Genomic DNA, 14,990 nt, shown 5'->3' on the forward strand with positions numbered 1-14,990 from the left:
GGCTTTGTTACTTCTGTATTCTTGTGCATAGAGTATTTCGTTTAGAGCGGAGGTCTTCAACAGGGTCTGTGACCCCTAGGGAGTCAACAGAGGTACTGCATGGGGGTCGCAAAAGTTTTGGTTTGTTAGACTTTTTTTTTCTATTTCCCGCTGCAATTTTTTCCACTAATTGAAATGTCATTAAATCCACATTAACATAAATTCAACACAATTTAGTAAACAGATAAATGGAGGCAGATGATGTTTTTCAGTCATCAATACACACATTCAGTGACACACAGGAGCTCTTTCACAACACCTGTCCCATCAACCAGGAATCAGAATCAGAAATACTTTAATAATCCCAGGGGGAAATTACTTTCATTACATTCCTCCATCCGTAATAGACTGACTATAGGACCAGTTTGATCTAACACAGTTTCATACAATATATGTAATTAGGGGGTCCCCGCTCCATCTCGCCATCAGTTTGGGGTCCTTGGCCTGGAAAACGTTGTCTTCCTCTGACACTTATAATTTGTCTGCCAATAAGATTTGCAAAACCTCCATTTGGAGACCTACAATAATAACCAGTCCCCTAACCACATCCTAATAAGAAGACACAAACTCAACAGATCCTTTGTTTATAACTGTTACAGATCGGTCTGTTTTTCAGTTTAGTCCTGTTTCTCTAAATGTGACTAACTATATGTGCTTTCTATCATACTCTGACATGGGAGCTGGCTCGGAGCTCATCTGCCTGGCTGTGTGTTTCCTGGACAGGGCCGCCTGTGGAGCTGGTTTACAGTTGCCTTTTGTATCTCTGCTTATTTTTCTATGTCTGCTTCTGTCTCCTTGAACCCCAGATGGCCTCGGCAGATGGCCGCTCACACTGAGCCTGGTTGTTCTGGAGGTTTCTTCCTGTTAAAAGGGAGTTTTCTTCTCCAGTGTTGCTACAAGCATGCTTGGTGTGGGGGATTGCTTTTGAGTCAATGAGTTGATGCAATCAGCTGGTTTTCCTTAGAAAATGTTCAAACTTCTATTTGAGGATCTAGTTGAGGGCTGCTCAGTGGTGCAGTGGGTAGCACTGCTTTCATGCAGCAAGAAGGTAAAATTTCCGGCCCAGGGTTGTTCTGCATGGAGTTTGCATGTCTCCCTGAGCATGCGTGAGTTCTCTCCGGGTACTCCGGCTTCTTCCCACGGTCCAAAAACTTAACTGTTAAGTTAATTGGCTTAACTGGCGACCTGTCCAGGGTGTACCCTACCTCTCGCCCGTAGAAAACTGGAGACCCCGCTTGGGATAAAGCGTGTGAGAAAATGGATTGATGGATGGATGGTTCTAGTTGAATTGTCTCTCTAAAGTGCCTTGAGATAATAAATGTTGTGAATTGGCGCTATATAAATAAACTGAATTGATTCAAATTGAATCTAATTTTAACTGCATAGTTGCATAGAAGTTTTGCAAATCTTTGCAGACTCAAAGTCTCAATTTCTTTAATAGCCTTTCTACTTGGAAGGTTTTTCTTAATCTGCACACCATGTTGTTACTAGGTACTGGTTCCTATTGCTAACAAAGTAATTTATCTTTAGATAGTAAAAAAGATCCTTAAATGTTCCCTTTTCTGTGGGCATCAAAGCATTTACTGTTTTTTTAACCGCAGGTTAAACAAACAAGACAGGAAAAAACGCATAAAACTCACCACAAATAGGCCTACATGTGTTAGTATCAGAGTAGAATATCCATACTAGCCTGAACTAGAGCTAAAATGGCCATATGAATGCAGTTCTTTTTTTGCTCTTTGCTCTCCACAGTGTGAGGTAGCTGCCAGGATTGTGTCACCACACCGTTTTGTGAACCAGGGACACACAAGCAGAGAGAGAGAAAAATGCTTTCTAGCACACAAAAAAATGCTGTTGGAGGCATCTCTTGTGGGCAATTCTTCCAGCGGTGGAACACTGCCTAATGCTTCCACCGTATCTGAAAATGCCACCGCAATTAGTGACAGCCGTCCCCATTGAGCTCTGCAGCGTGGGGTCAATTAACGTTTGTGAGGTGGTGTGGCAGAATCTGCAAAAGACATGAAGAGGATGGATAATCGCATTACAGAAGCCAACAGGCTGCTATTTACCACACGGTGTAATGAGATGCAGAACACAGAATCACCACAGGAAAAGGATGGGGCGTTTTTTTCTCCAGTCTGGCGACCAAAATGGGATTCTTGTGTCTGTGTGCTCAGTAACTGCTTTTAAAACTCATCCAGTTATGGATGTTAGATAATTTTAGAAATCCAAATGTCAAATAAAACTAAGAGGCTACTGCTTTCCTCAGCCCACCTCAGTCAGACAAAGCGGACCGAACCGCCACAGCTGGTGTCAGATTCTGCTGCATTGACTCAGGAGCTGATATTCGGCCGTCATGTCAGCTCATGATGTAACACTGGCTGTTTGCCTGCGGACAATAGAGACGCTGTTTGTTGATGATGATGAGTGGTGTCTGTATACCCATGGCCTCCGGGGAATTATTGCTGTAACGTCACTCATTCACAGAGAGCACAACAGTCCGAGTCACCCAACACCGAGTCTCACTCTGAATACTGACGCTGCTTTTCGGCAACAGAAACAACTCATCCATGAGCTTAAAGAACGGTTTACCCTATCGGTAACAACAAGACAGGCGGCCATGCTGGAACCAAAGCAAACAGACCAGCCGGTTCAAATAATGAACCAGTTAAGAAACAGTGAGCTGCAGATCTTATGGTTCAATGCAGGTTTCTGAGGCTTGTTTCTGCAACTTTTCCTTTGTGTTCAAACTCTTTATTTCCAGGTCATTTAACAGGCTTCTTTAGTAACGACCAAAAACTCTTTATCTTCACCTTTCTCAAGATGATTTAAGTATTATCCTTTTCAGGCTTCAGCGAATAAGAGATTGTCATAGTTTGGTAACCTGAAAATAACCAAAACATAATCACTGTTTCCCAATAATAAGAAAAAAACTGTGAACAAAATGTAATATCTAATTGTTCGTGTTGAAAACACAGAAAGAAAAAAGTAGTACAATGATGAGTCAAAAAATGGTATCTTATCTCACCTTAAATAATGTTTGCAAATACATTTGGGGGTTTTTCAAACAACAAACAGATAAAAGGCTTCACAGCTACTCTGCTGGAATATACTAATGTAGGCCTAACAATGCCTGTTAGGTAATAAAAACCATGTTGTAAATTAAATTCATGTCATTTTCAGCTAAAATGGCTGTAAATATTTCAAACGATGGACTCAGTTGTGGAAAATTACAGCTACCATGTTTAATGGATGTTTTTGAGTTAAAATGGTTATTAAGTCCAATATTTTCCACACCTTGCCAATCTAAAGTAATTAGGTGCTGATGTAGCTCAGCTACAGACTGTTCACTAGCCGGCACACTGCTACTTAATGCAACTATAGCAACTTCACTAGCCAACAACCCATTTGAATAAAAACTTATTAAGATTAGGGATGAAAACAAACAATCTATTAAATATTAATATTGGTTTATTAGACTAAAACCTTTTTGATGCCATTAATTGATAACGTCCGCATAGAAAAAAATTTGTTCAGTGTTGTAATGTTACCACTGTCCACTAGATGGCACTGCGTTTCATCTTGAAACTGAGCTTCGCTGGTATATACAATAAATTTTGAAATATATTATTGTATATCTATAAATTAATTAGAGCTATATATCATATATAGATGTAATATAAATATTAGCTCTTAAAATATATATATTTTTAAAATAATGATATACTACATATACTTTTACATATACATATGTATGTTTAGAGCTGCTTTTGACTGTTGAAGTTAAACTGTTAACTGAGGTAACATTAGTTTAAAGTCGTGGTCCAACTGTTTTTTTTATTTAACTCATTTGCGTCTATTCTGCTTTTATTTTTTGCTTATTTTATTATCTAATTCATGTAAAGCACTTTGAATTGTCCATGTACTGACTTGTCCTATTCACATGAACTTGCCCTGCCTTGTCTTGCCTTGCCTTATACTGATGGAAAGAGTCTCTTATACAAGAAAAAAACTTCACTAATGAGGCTATTATTCATTAAAAAAAAGGCCTCATTATTTGTAATCGTTAGTCAATCAATAAGATCACACAACTTTAAAAAAATTTGTCAATCAATAACTTGTATCCCTATTTGTGATTAAAGGGAAGAACTTCTTTACATTAGTTTTAATCAAATTACTCTCCAAAATGCTTCCTTTCAAATGAGTCTGTCTTGTAAACATTTAAACAGGTACAGGTGGGCTGAGCTCAGAATTAAAAATGAATCATACAACCAAAGAAGACTCTGCTTTCTGCAGAACGTTATCTTGCATCTAAACTGTTGAAACGCTAGAACAGAAATGTTAAGCCATTAATTCTAAGAAACATGGTATACTGTGATGTCGATGTGTGTCATCATTCTGCTTTTATTACAGTAAAAAATGACAGGTTGCCACAAACACAAAGACGCCTGAAGGGATGTGCTGATCGATATCGGAAAATTATCTTATATCAGCCAAAGAAATAACAATCGGAATTTATCCGCATGTATCTAAAATATGGGATATCAGCAAGCTGATAGAAAAACTCCACTTTATGTAACAAATAATAAAAGGGTTAGTTGTTTATTTTTTAACCGATTGTTCTTCGTTCACTTGATGAAGCCTTTTCTAAAACCCAACACTGCAAAGTAATAAAAGCGTATCTGATTAATGCTGATATCCCATTTGACAAAACCCAAAGCTGGAATGCTGGTATAGTTTTGGAAAAGGAAACGTTACATCAGGATATTGGTAGATAAACATTCCTTATCCGGCTGCACACAGCTCAGATAGATCAAAGGGGGTGGGTTTGGTCTTATTCTCTTCTTAACTGGTTAACAAGAATATTATAAAGTCAATTCAGAGGACAGGGAAATGGATCTTGTTTGGATACCAAACATCGTATGTGTGGATGATGAACATGCAACCTCTAAACAGAAAGGTTGTGATCAGGGTCGGAGCTCAGAACCTTTATGCTCTGAATGAACCGCCAGGTACCCATCTACTAATAGCTTCAATAAGTCATAGAATGATTATATAAGGTATTTGGTGCTGGTCCTTATGGTCTCTGAATAGGGTATCTAACATTGTTTGGAGTGAAAATGACATATTTGCTGTTCTATGAGCCCTAATGCAAGCCTGCTTAAAAGCCCTAGAAATAAGAAAAGACGCATCATAGCAACAAGCACTCCCCCACTGAAACATCGAGATTGTTGGGTGACCAGACGCCCTCTTTTTCCATCTAAAAAAATGTCTGGTGGGAGTTTCAATATCGTCTGGGATTTTGGTCGACTATAGTGCAGCAGAACCAAGACATCAGCTCCAGGGCTGGGACTCCGGCGGACGGGGGCAGGGAGCCAGCTCGGGAAGGAGGGACCGACCCCGACCCGTCAACGGTAGCCCGGCCCCGTGCTTCCCTCCTTCAAAAACTAAAAATGTGTCCTCCTTTTCAGAAACCCAAATCTGGTCACCATAGATAAGCTTGCATTGCTATCAACAGCTTAGCGTCAGAATCTTCCTTACAGCTTGCGGTTGTGATGGCCTTACGGTTGGAACAGCCCCTCGTTTCAGGAAAAAAGTTTATTAAATCCTGCTTTGAACTGTCCAAGATTTTGTAAACTGTCTTCGGTAAAATGCTGAGAGCAAATGAACAGCTGAACATCAAACTTTGCACCGATCTTCTGGTAGACAACAATGATCCATGCCTGTCGGATCCTTGGGAAGACCGTGAAAATTTTCCCCTTTCTCCGTGCAGCCTGGAACACTGCATTTACGCCTCTGGTTCTGGCTCAATTTAAATAGAGATACTGTCTTCTTTGTACTTCTTGTGGAAGTAAACCCAACTGTAGGCTAAACAGCTAAACTTGTGTCTTACATCTTCCTCTATTCATGTTCTTGGGCCAGTGAACCAGTGGGCTGGTCTGTATGTCAATTTCAGGGCGTGACAAAAGTAGAGGCCAGAACCAAATAAGGCAACATCCCCGAATTGACATAAACTCAGGGCTTCTTCTGAATTTGCCCATTTTATGGTGGAAGTTTGGAATTGTGAGATTTGCAGAGAAAGGAGGTGTCGATGGGGTTTGAACTTCTCTGTACGTCCATTTCACCCACTGAACTATCGTCATTCATCTATGACAATGGAAACTCGGTTTTGTATTCTATGACTCCTTGAACATCTGTAATTAAAGGCTATGTTAAGAATAAATGCAAAATGGAAGAACAGAAAAACAGAGATATGTTATCAAATGAGACCAAAAAATAAACAACATAATGTGCCTATAGTTGACTCATTGCCCTGGATCTTACACACATTGCAGACCATCACCTAAACCTTGAGACCAAAAGCCCTTTTCTGTGTACCCGCTGTGTTAAAAGGCAGCTCTTCTGCTGGTGTCTGAACTGTATTCTTTCAACCTTTGCAGAATTTTAAAACGCTGAGATCCTCAGAGACGTCCGTGGACTTATGGACTCAAATGAAAAACGTATTTGTTCAGATTTCCAAAACAATCAAACCACATCAGATCTACCAAACAGAAAGCAAACTTCAGCCTCTTTTATCACCATAATAGATTTGGCTGATAAAATAAGCTCTGATGTCCATCCTGGTTAGTTTCCTAGATCCCTTTCTCTCAGATCAAAGGAAGATTTTGTTATTAACATTCCCTGAAGCTGCTGCCACACTTTGCTCCTCTCAGTGGTACTGAGGATGTCGCCCTGGTGACGCGTTTCCAGGAGCCTCATGTTTATGAGCGAAGAAGCTGAGCTGCTGAGCCTGAAACCTTCTGCACTGAAATTTAAAAAGCCTTTGACTGCCTTTATGTTTTGCCTCCACGCTTATTACACTGTTTATTTGCTTGTTTTTCTGTTATTTTCATAAAAGGGCTAAAAGAGGGTTTCTTATCCTACTTTAAGCAAACTTTCCCCTAGTTTTTTATATAAAGCATATATATATATACTGGCATTAAAGCACCATATGTGATGGCAGGTGAATAACAGCAGCAGAAGCATGACAAATGCAGCCCTGTGATGCTGAGGGGTCGTCAAGGTGACTCCACAGCAAGGGCATCCTCCACTCCACCACAGCTGATCTCCCACACACCAACGCCTCCACCCCTGCTGGCTTTTCTGCTTCCCACAGCAGCTGAATTTGACAAAAGACGCTTTGAGACATGCAGCCCTGCAGGTGCAAAGTGCATCCAGAGCTATAATCCAAAATCCAAGGATACTATCCTTTTTTTCTATAAAGGAGAGACACTAAGTGATAGAAAAGATGCCCCACTGGTTGGTCACTTTAAATTTGAATTTATTTGTGGGTTTTTAATAGTTTTGTGCTTTAAAATGGTAAGTGGCACTTTGGAGCAGGGATCAGTTTAATATCGGTGAACTGTGAGCTTTATTGTTTGGCATCTCTGCTCTGTGTGCAAAATATAAGACAACAGCGAGCGGCTGCAGCATCAAATATCAACACCTCATTGCTTTAATTGAATAAAAACATGTTGCTTTAATTAAATAGCGGAAGAAGATAATTTCCATTTCCGAGCTTTTTCATCCTCACTTCAGGTTTTCCTGGTGCATAACTGGGCTCTGCTGATGACTCTCCAGTAAAGGCGCTCTGACAGCAGCGTGTCTCCAACCAGGAGGAGAATAAAAACAGTGAAATCAGGGAGAGATGGAGGAGAAACCCGTCTACCTACCGGCTCCGATCCAAACAGGAGCTCCAGATGATGCGGTTAGTCCGTAAAGCGCTGCTGGAGGAGCCGCACAGCGATCCTGCGTCTGTCTCCTTCCTCTCCGGCTTCCTTCAGTGAGGAGACACCGATCCTCCTCCGGTACAGGACCGGGAACCAGACGGCGCGTCACCGACAGGCGCGCGCCACGCGCCCGGTTCTGGCTGCCAGTGGTTCGGTACCGACCCGACTGACAGCTGGGTAACACCAGACAGCTTTTATTCCTCATAAATATCTTATTATCTTCATTAATATTTTCAAATACCTTCAACTATTTATCATTTCAAAATTGAATAAAATATTGGGAGGTAAATAATATTACATTTTTTTTTTTTTTTTTGAAGTGCTGTTTTATTCAGACTATTTTACAATGACTCCTCTCAATAATACCAAGATTAACCAACATGGGCGGTTCCACACAGGGGCCAATGGGGCCAGTGCCCCACATACAGCTCCTGTACTACAGACATAAATCACTTCCTTATGCTCAGTGATGTCAAAAGTACACACATTTGTTACTTAAATAGAAGTATGGATACTGCAGATTAAAAACACTCTTGTAAAAGTTGAAGTATCAACCTGACCTCTTTACTCAAGTAAAAGTGAAAAAGTATGTGCTCCAAAAACTACTTAAGGTATAAAGTAACCTTTAAAAAAAACAGCCAGATGCCACTAAATGAATTGAAAGCTCAATTTGTCGACTATTTCGAAAAGTTCTTCAAGATAGGGCCAAGGATGAGGGAGGTCTTGTTGGTCTCCGTCTCCCGATACGCTCTCGCCTGTGTTCGACCTTTCAGACATTTCCACATCTTTTTCTGAATCCCACATTGTAGCATGGCATAGACAATTCAGATTTGCTTGCTTCTGATGATTTCCTTTAGCTAACCAATGAGTGTTTGCGTTATATGACTCATCAAATCACACTAGTTTTCACTAGATGTGGATGGAGCCAATGATCTGCATTGGATGGCGCACATGACGTGACATAAATATCTATAAACATTAAACCAAAGCCAAGAGTAACGAGTAATGTTTGTTTTAAAAAATGTAAGGAATAGAAAGTACAGATACTTGTGTGAAAATGTAATGAGTAGAAATCAGAAGTAATGGAGTAAAGTATAGATACCTAAAAAGTGTACTTAATTACAGTAATGAAGTATTTGTACTTCGTTTCTTGACACCTCTGCTTATGATGACGTTTGCTGGCACAGAAAATAACTAAACGGTCCCTCTGCTCCAATTTATTTATTTATTTATTTTTACCTTAACTTAGATGAAGGTGTTAAACTTTTAGCTTATATATAATCAGTGGCAGTTCTAGATCAAATTTGCAATGGGCACATAGAGCAGAGTAATTATAAACACACACAGACAAAAACAGGGCAAGAATGCATCGTTTAGTATGTTTAAGGAGCCCCAAAGTCAGCGCTGCAGACCCCTGATCTAACAGATTAACATTGTGATCCTATTTTAATACAACCAAAGCTTAAAGCTGAATATAATTTCTAATTGATTGTCAAAGAGAATCGTAAAGGATAAATATAAAATTGGTCCAAGAGATGAATTAGTCACGCATGCCAGTCAGTGCACATCATCGTAAGAATATTTAGTATCAGACTGCAAAAACTGATCCAAATCAGTAAAAAATTTATTAAAATAAGCACATTTGCCCTAAATTTGAGCAGCTAAATGAGATGAGCTGCCAAAAGAACGAGTAATTCTGCTGTTGAAATAAGATAAATGGAAGAAGATAAATGGAAGAAGATAAATGGAGTTGTGTTTTTTCTTATTTTAAACTTAAATCATCCTATTAAATCTGCATATATTCTTATCTACCTACTCAAATTAAGAGGGAATAAACATATTTATATTTACATGTTGCAGTGTATGTTTTGACAAAAGCCGACACTGAAAACTGAATTTTCCAAAAATAAACACCTTTAAGAGGATAAGGCTTCTGCGTAGCTAGCAAATGATCTGTTGTAAATGTGAAAGGTAAAAAAACTTCGCTACAACAAGTTCTGGCTAAAAGGCCCCTATAATAGTTAATGTGGCCCCTTAATGTAACGGTTCTTATAGTATTTCTATTTTAGAGGTAGATCAAAAACCATGGACTCCACTGCAATAGTTCCTCCGTTATTAATAGCCTGACAACGACTAAATAGTTAACAGACAAATCAGTTGAAATCCCATTATTCTATGTCAAAAACGGCTTCATTATAAAATCTGTTTCTAGACATTTCAGAGCACCAGATGCATTAATGAACAACAACAACAATAATAACAACAGGGCTGGAAAAAAAAATTTGATTAATCAAGATTAATAGATTATTAAAACAATTAAAACACATACCTGTTTACTGTAACTAATCTAGCTAACTCTAACCCTTGCCTAGTGAATGCACTATTCTAGTGATTGAATAATCATTAACTGAAGGATACAGACTATTAAATATGCAATTTGCTGAAAGGACAACCCAGTCTGAGCAATAATTTTGCAAAAATATAAACATTTTGCGTCTAAGATGAAGATTCTTGGAAGAGATGCTCAAGTCAGATAGAATGCCTCATCTCAAACATCATCGCCATGCAGACCAACAAAACAAAAAGACCGCGCAGGCACACCAACAACAACAACAACCCCAACCACTCACCAAGACGAAGAACCGGTTTTTCAGAGCAAAATGCCCCTGTTCTAAAACACAAAAAAACGCTTTTGTTAAGCCAACCCAAAAACCCGGAAACCAAAAACCAACCCAAAAAATTTGAAGTGAAAAAACCTCCCGGAAGGGAAACCAAAACGCCTCAAAACTGGAAAACAAACTTCAGTGGTTTGTTTTTTTTACTTTTTTAATTTTGTTGGAATCGCCTCTAGTTTCATTTCTGAGCTCAGAATTTAGTTTTTTCTTACATGTTTTGCATCTATATTCTCCAATACATGTCCATACACTTCTTCATAAAATAATGTTATTTCATTGCTCCAGACTACATGGACACAGGATTAGTTTATTTTTTTATTGTCTTACACATTGAATCACATGGATCTAACGTTTTGAATTAAAACTGAGAAAATAAAGTAAGCTGAAAGATGTTGTAACATAGGCACGATGTCCAGATGAGAAATGAAAGCATGAGCATACATCAGTTGGAAACTAATATAAATGGAGAAAATGTGGACCAGTTGGTAATCTGTCCAGGACCAAGAGTCCCTCAAAACACTGACAACAGCACATAAGACACCACAAAGCTGATAATTCAATAAGATTCATCCTAACTGTGATGAAAACTGCACCCAAAGGAGAGTTCTACAGTCAAAATCATTTTATGATCCCTCAAACTTTTTGGATTATATTGAAGAGATAAAAGCAGATCCTTCTTGAAGGTTTGTGTCATGATACATCTGATTGAAAGCTAAAACATTTCATTCAAAGATCAAGCCGCCCTTTAAACCAGCTGGTTTGATAGGTTATTAGTTAGCTTCTTAACTCTGAAGGAACCATCCAGAACTGACCTTTGGTTTAAGCACACTTGGGTTATTTGGCAGGAGAACAGCTCAAAGCTCACCAACAACTCCAACAGGCTCAGAAAAATAAAACTTTATAGATTTTGGACTCAAAGTCTGTAAACTAACTAATGGCATTATGGAGGGAAATTTGTTCCATTATTTTGCAAGTAAAGAACAGGTTTTGTAAATAGAAATTAGAAAAAAATGCAATTCAGAAATGAAATTTTGAAACTTATTAATAACAAAAAAGGTTTTGAGATTAACTTTGCTGTTTTTTCAGGTTTTATTTTTCCAAAATATTTTTTCTTTAATATTGTCTTTCTTAGTTTTTTTTTTTTTTTTAACCGATTTTATATTTTCACTTCTTTCAGATTGAGTTTTATAATTTGGATTCTTTTCAAATTGCATTTACAGGTCAAATCCCTTCTGAGGACAAGTCTTTCCATTGGTGTGAGGAGAGAAGACGTAATTCTATTGGTACGATGGACATTAGCAGCCATATTTTATTGGGCTTGAAGTGAAGCAGATGTGTTCTTTGAAATGCAGTTTGTAAAACCATTAAAAAAAAAATTAATTTGAAAACATAAAACCTTAAAAACAAAATTAAAAATTTTGAAACAAAACAAAAAAAAACAAAACAAAAAAAAACGTTTTTTTAATCGAGTTTTTCAAAGTTTAATTTCTGGATTGCATCTTTTCTTTTTTTCAAATTTACAAAATTTGTTCTTTGCTTGCAACAATAATGGAACAAATAATAAATAATTTCTCAAATTGGAGAAATGTACCTCTGCATTTAACCCATCCCCTTGGGGAGCAGTGGGCTGCCATCTTGGGGCGCCCGGGGAGCAGTGTGGGGTTAAGGGTCTTGCTCAGAGAGCCAGAGTGCCAGTCTGTGGGAGTGGGGCTCAAACTCAGAACCTCTTGATTCCAAGCTTTAAGGCCTAACCAATGGCTGCCACTCCCCATTACTCCATAATGCCATAGCATCTTTAACAGTTAGGTTTAGTTGGTCCCATAAGTAGTTAAATCCATTCTATATAAAATACCTCCAATTACCTTGGTTTACTCTTTTTACAAATGACAATTTGGACTTTAAGATGTTTTCTATTTATAGCTCTTCAGAAAATAAACAGTCAACTTTTTTAAGTTTCTAGAGAGGGTCTATGGAGACTAGCATTAGATTAACAGTTGTGTTGTTGTAGACAGAGGTGCTGATAGAGCTAAGCAAAGCATTTTGACCTTGGTGGGGAAGAGGGCAAAAATCTTGAGTCCCACAGAGAGCATCTGCAGGGCTGTGAACTAGAAAGACTTTCTGCTGCTGCAGCACAGATGTCCACAGGGACTAAAACTGGAACCAGACTTAAAAACAGCTAGACCTTGACCCAGATTATTTAGCCTTACAGAATGAAAAGTATGGATGAAGATTTTACAGTTTGTTAGCATGAAAAGCATTAAAGTTTAAAGAAAGTGGACAGATCTAAAAAGTCTGTAATTGGTATTTGGTGCCCTCTGCTGGTTGTTTGGAAAAAGTAAAATGTCTTGTTCAGCATCATTCTAACCTGGTTTTTCTATTAAACAATCCTGAAACAGTTCAAGTCATATCATATGTTTTGTAACTTTCTAATTATCTTGTTAGACACGTAGATATTTTATAGAGGCTTCTACAATCTGCAACCAAATCACAGTTTTCAATAGAGGCTAGAATACATTCATTAAAATATCCATCAGGAGTCTTAAAGCCAATATTTCTAAATGAAAACATATAATAAAAATAAATTTCCACTTATGTGCAGAAATCTGGATAATACCACAAAGAAGCTAAAATAGAGAGTAAATAACTTTTTAACCACCTACCATTAAATACTATTACTGATGAGTTGGAGGGTGTCCCTGACCTGCGGTGTTATTTCATGTGAGATGGGAGAGGACCCCCACAAGAACAGGGCTGTTTCTGAATAAGGCACATTGTAGTTCCAAGCTCCTGTTCCTTCGACCTTCCCAGGGTCAACAGTAGGAACATTATTCCAGGTGGAGAGGAACAAAAGATGTATGAAATAAGTGTGATTTTCAAACACACAGAAGTAGACAGCATATGTGAGAATGTAATTTCTGAAATGAAGCATGGCAGCAAAAGCATCATGGGGTGGGAATATTTTTCATATCAAAACTGAACACAAAATTATTCTGATGGAAAATTTCTGGTTTGAAACTGACAACTTGGAATTTGTCAAATTTCCACAATGTTTCTAATGCTATAAAAAACATAGTTTATTAGTTTTCCAACATTCAGAAGTTAGCAACAATTCCAATCTGGGAAATAAACATGAAGGCGTTGGATCCGTTTTTCTGCATACATTTCAGAAAATAGACAAAAGAACAACATGCAGTGTTCAGATGTGACTCATCAAATATTTAAATTACTGAGTACTCTGAAATTACAAAAACTTGTAAAGTTGTCACTTCTTGATAAAGCTACACAGTAAACAAACATTTCCATTTCAGAGTATTTTCTGTTTCATTGCAAGTAAAAAAAACTACTTTTGTAAATGCAAATAAAAAAAATAAAAAAATGCAATCCAGAAATGAAACTTTGTAAAACTTCCTAAATAATAAAAAACATTTTTGCATGGAATATTGCTGTTTTATCAAATTTTATTTTATTTGTTTTCATATTTTATTTCCCAAAATTGTTTCAGATATATTTTTTTGTATATATTCTAATATTTCAAGTTTATTCTTTTTTTCATGTTTTTCTTTTAAATCAAGTTTTACAACTTTTATTATTTCCAAATTTTTCTTTCCCATTTTCTCCACTTAAAGCCCAATGCAAACACATTCTATTGACCAATAAAAATGTTATTGCTAACATCCATACAGACCAAAAAAATGGAGCTTTACTCCGTACTGCAGAGAATTGCTCAAAATTGCTCTAGAAGTGGGTAAAATAGGAAATCTGTTTGAAAAAAAGACATTTCAATTCAATTTCAGTTTATTTATACACACCAAATTACAACACGTCATCTCAAGGTATTTTACAGATCATTCAACAAGATCATACAGTCAGATTGTTCAGTGTTCTATCTAAGGAAAACCAGTTGATTGCATTGACTCATTGACTTGAAGGCAATCCCTCACACCAAGCATGCTTGTAGCAACAGTGGAGAGAAAAAACTCCCTTTTAACAGGAAGAAAACTCCAGCAGAACCAGCCTCAGTGTGAGCGTCCATCTGCCGAGGCCGACTGGGATTCAAGGAGACCGAAGCAGACATGCAGAAAGAAGCAGAGATACAAAAGGCAACTGTCAACCAGCTTCACAGGCGGCCCTGTCTTGGAAACGCACAGCCAGGCAGACGAGCTCCGAGCCAGCTCCCATGTCAGAGGATGAAAGACAGCACATCCAGTTAGTCACATTAAGAGAAACAGGACTACACTGATAAACAGGCTGATCTTCAACATCTATAAACAAGGGTGTTGATGGCAGCAGCACAGCTGATATTTCTCTCCAGGAAGGAGTCACAGGCAAACAGGAACAGACGAGGCAAAGCTACTCTGAGGAAAAGCAGAGAGAGCAGAACGTTAGAGATTGAACTAACAGATTCTGCAGAGTGGCAGAATATAAATAGAATGAAGCAGAATTATGAAAAAGGGGTCCCTATGTCCTCCAGAATTCTAAGCCTATAGCAGCATAACTATAGAGATAG

At 38.0% G+C, this 14,990-nt stretch overlaps 1 protein-coding gene across 1 annotated transcript in view; it reads right to left on the bottom strand.

Moving 5' to 3' along the window:
* LOC107098323 (ecto-NOX disulfide-thiol exchanger 1-like) overlaps positions 1-7,917 on the bottom strand; it is a 162,891-nt gene extending 154,974 nt beyond the window's left edge. Inside the window, exon 1 of the mRNA XM_015395949.1 lies at positions 7,752-7,917. The gene's annotated coding sequence lies outside the window, so the exon portion shown is untranslated. The remainder of the gene's footprint in view (positions 1-7,751) is intronic.
* Positions 7,918-14,990: the final 7,073 nt, after the last annotated feature.

This window comes from Cyprinodon variegatus, unplaced genomic scaffold (genome assembly GCF_000732505.1).
Source record: "Cyprinodon variegatus isolate N-32 unplaced genomic scaffold, C_variegatus-1.0 Scaffold769, whole genome shotgun sequence".
NCBI classification, from domain to species: Eukaryota; Metazoa; Chordata; class Actinopteri; order Cyprinodontiformes; family Cyprinodontidae; genus Cyprinodon; species Cyprinodon variegatus.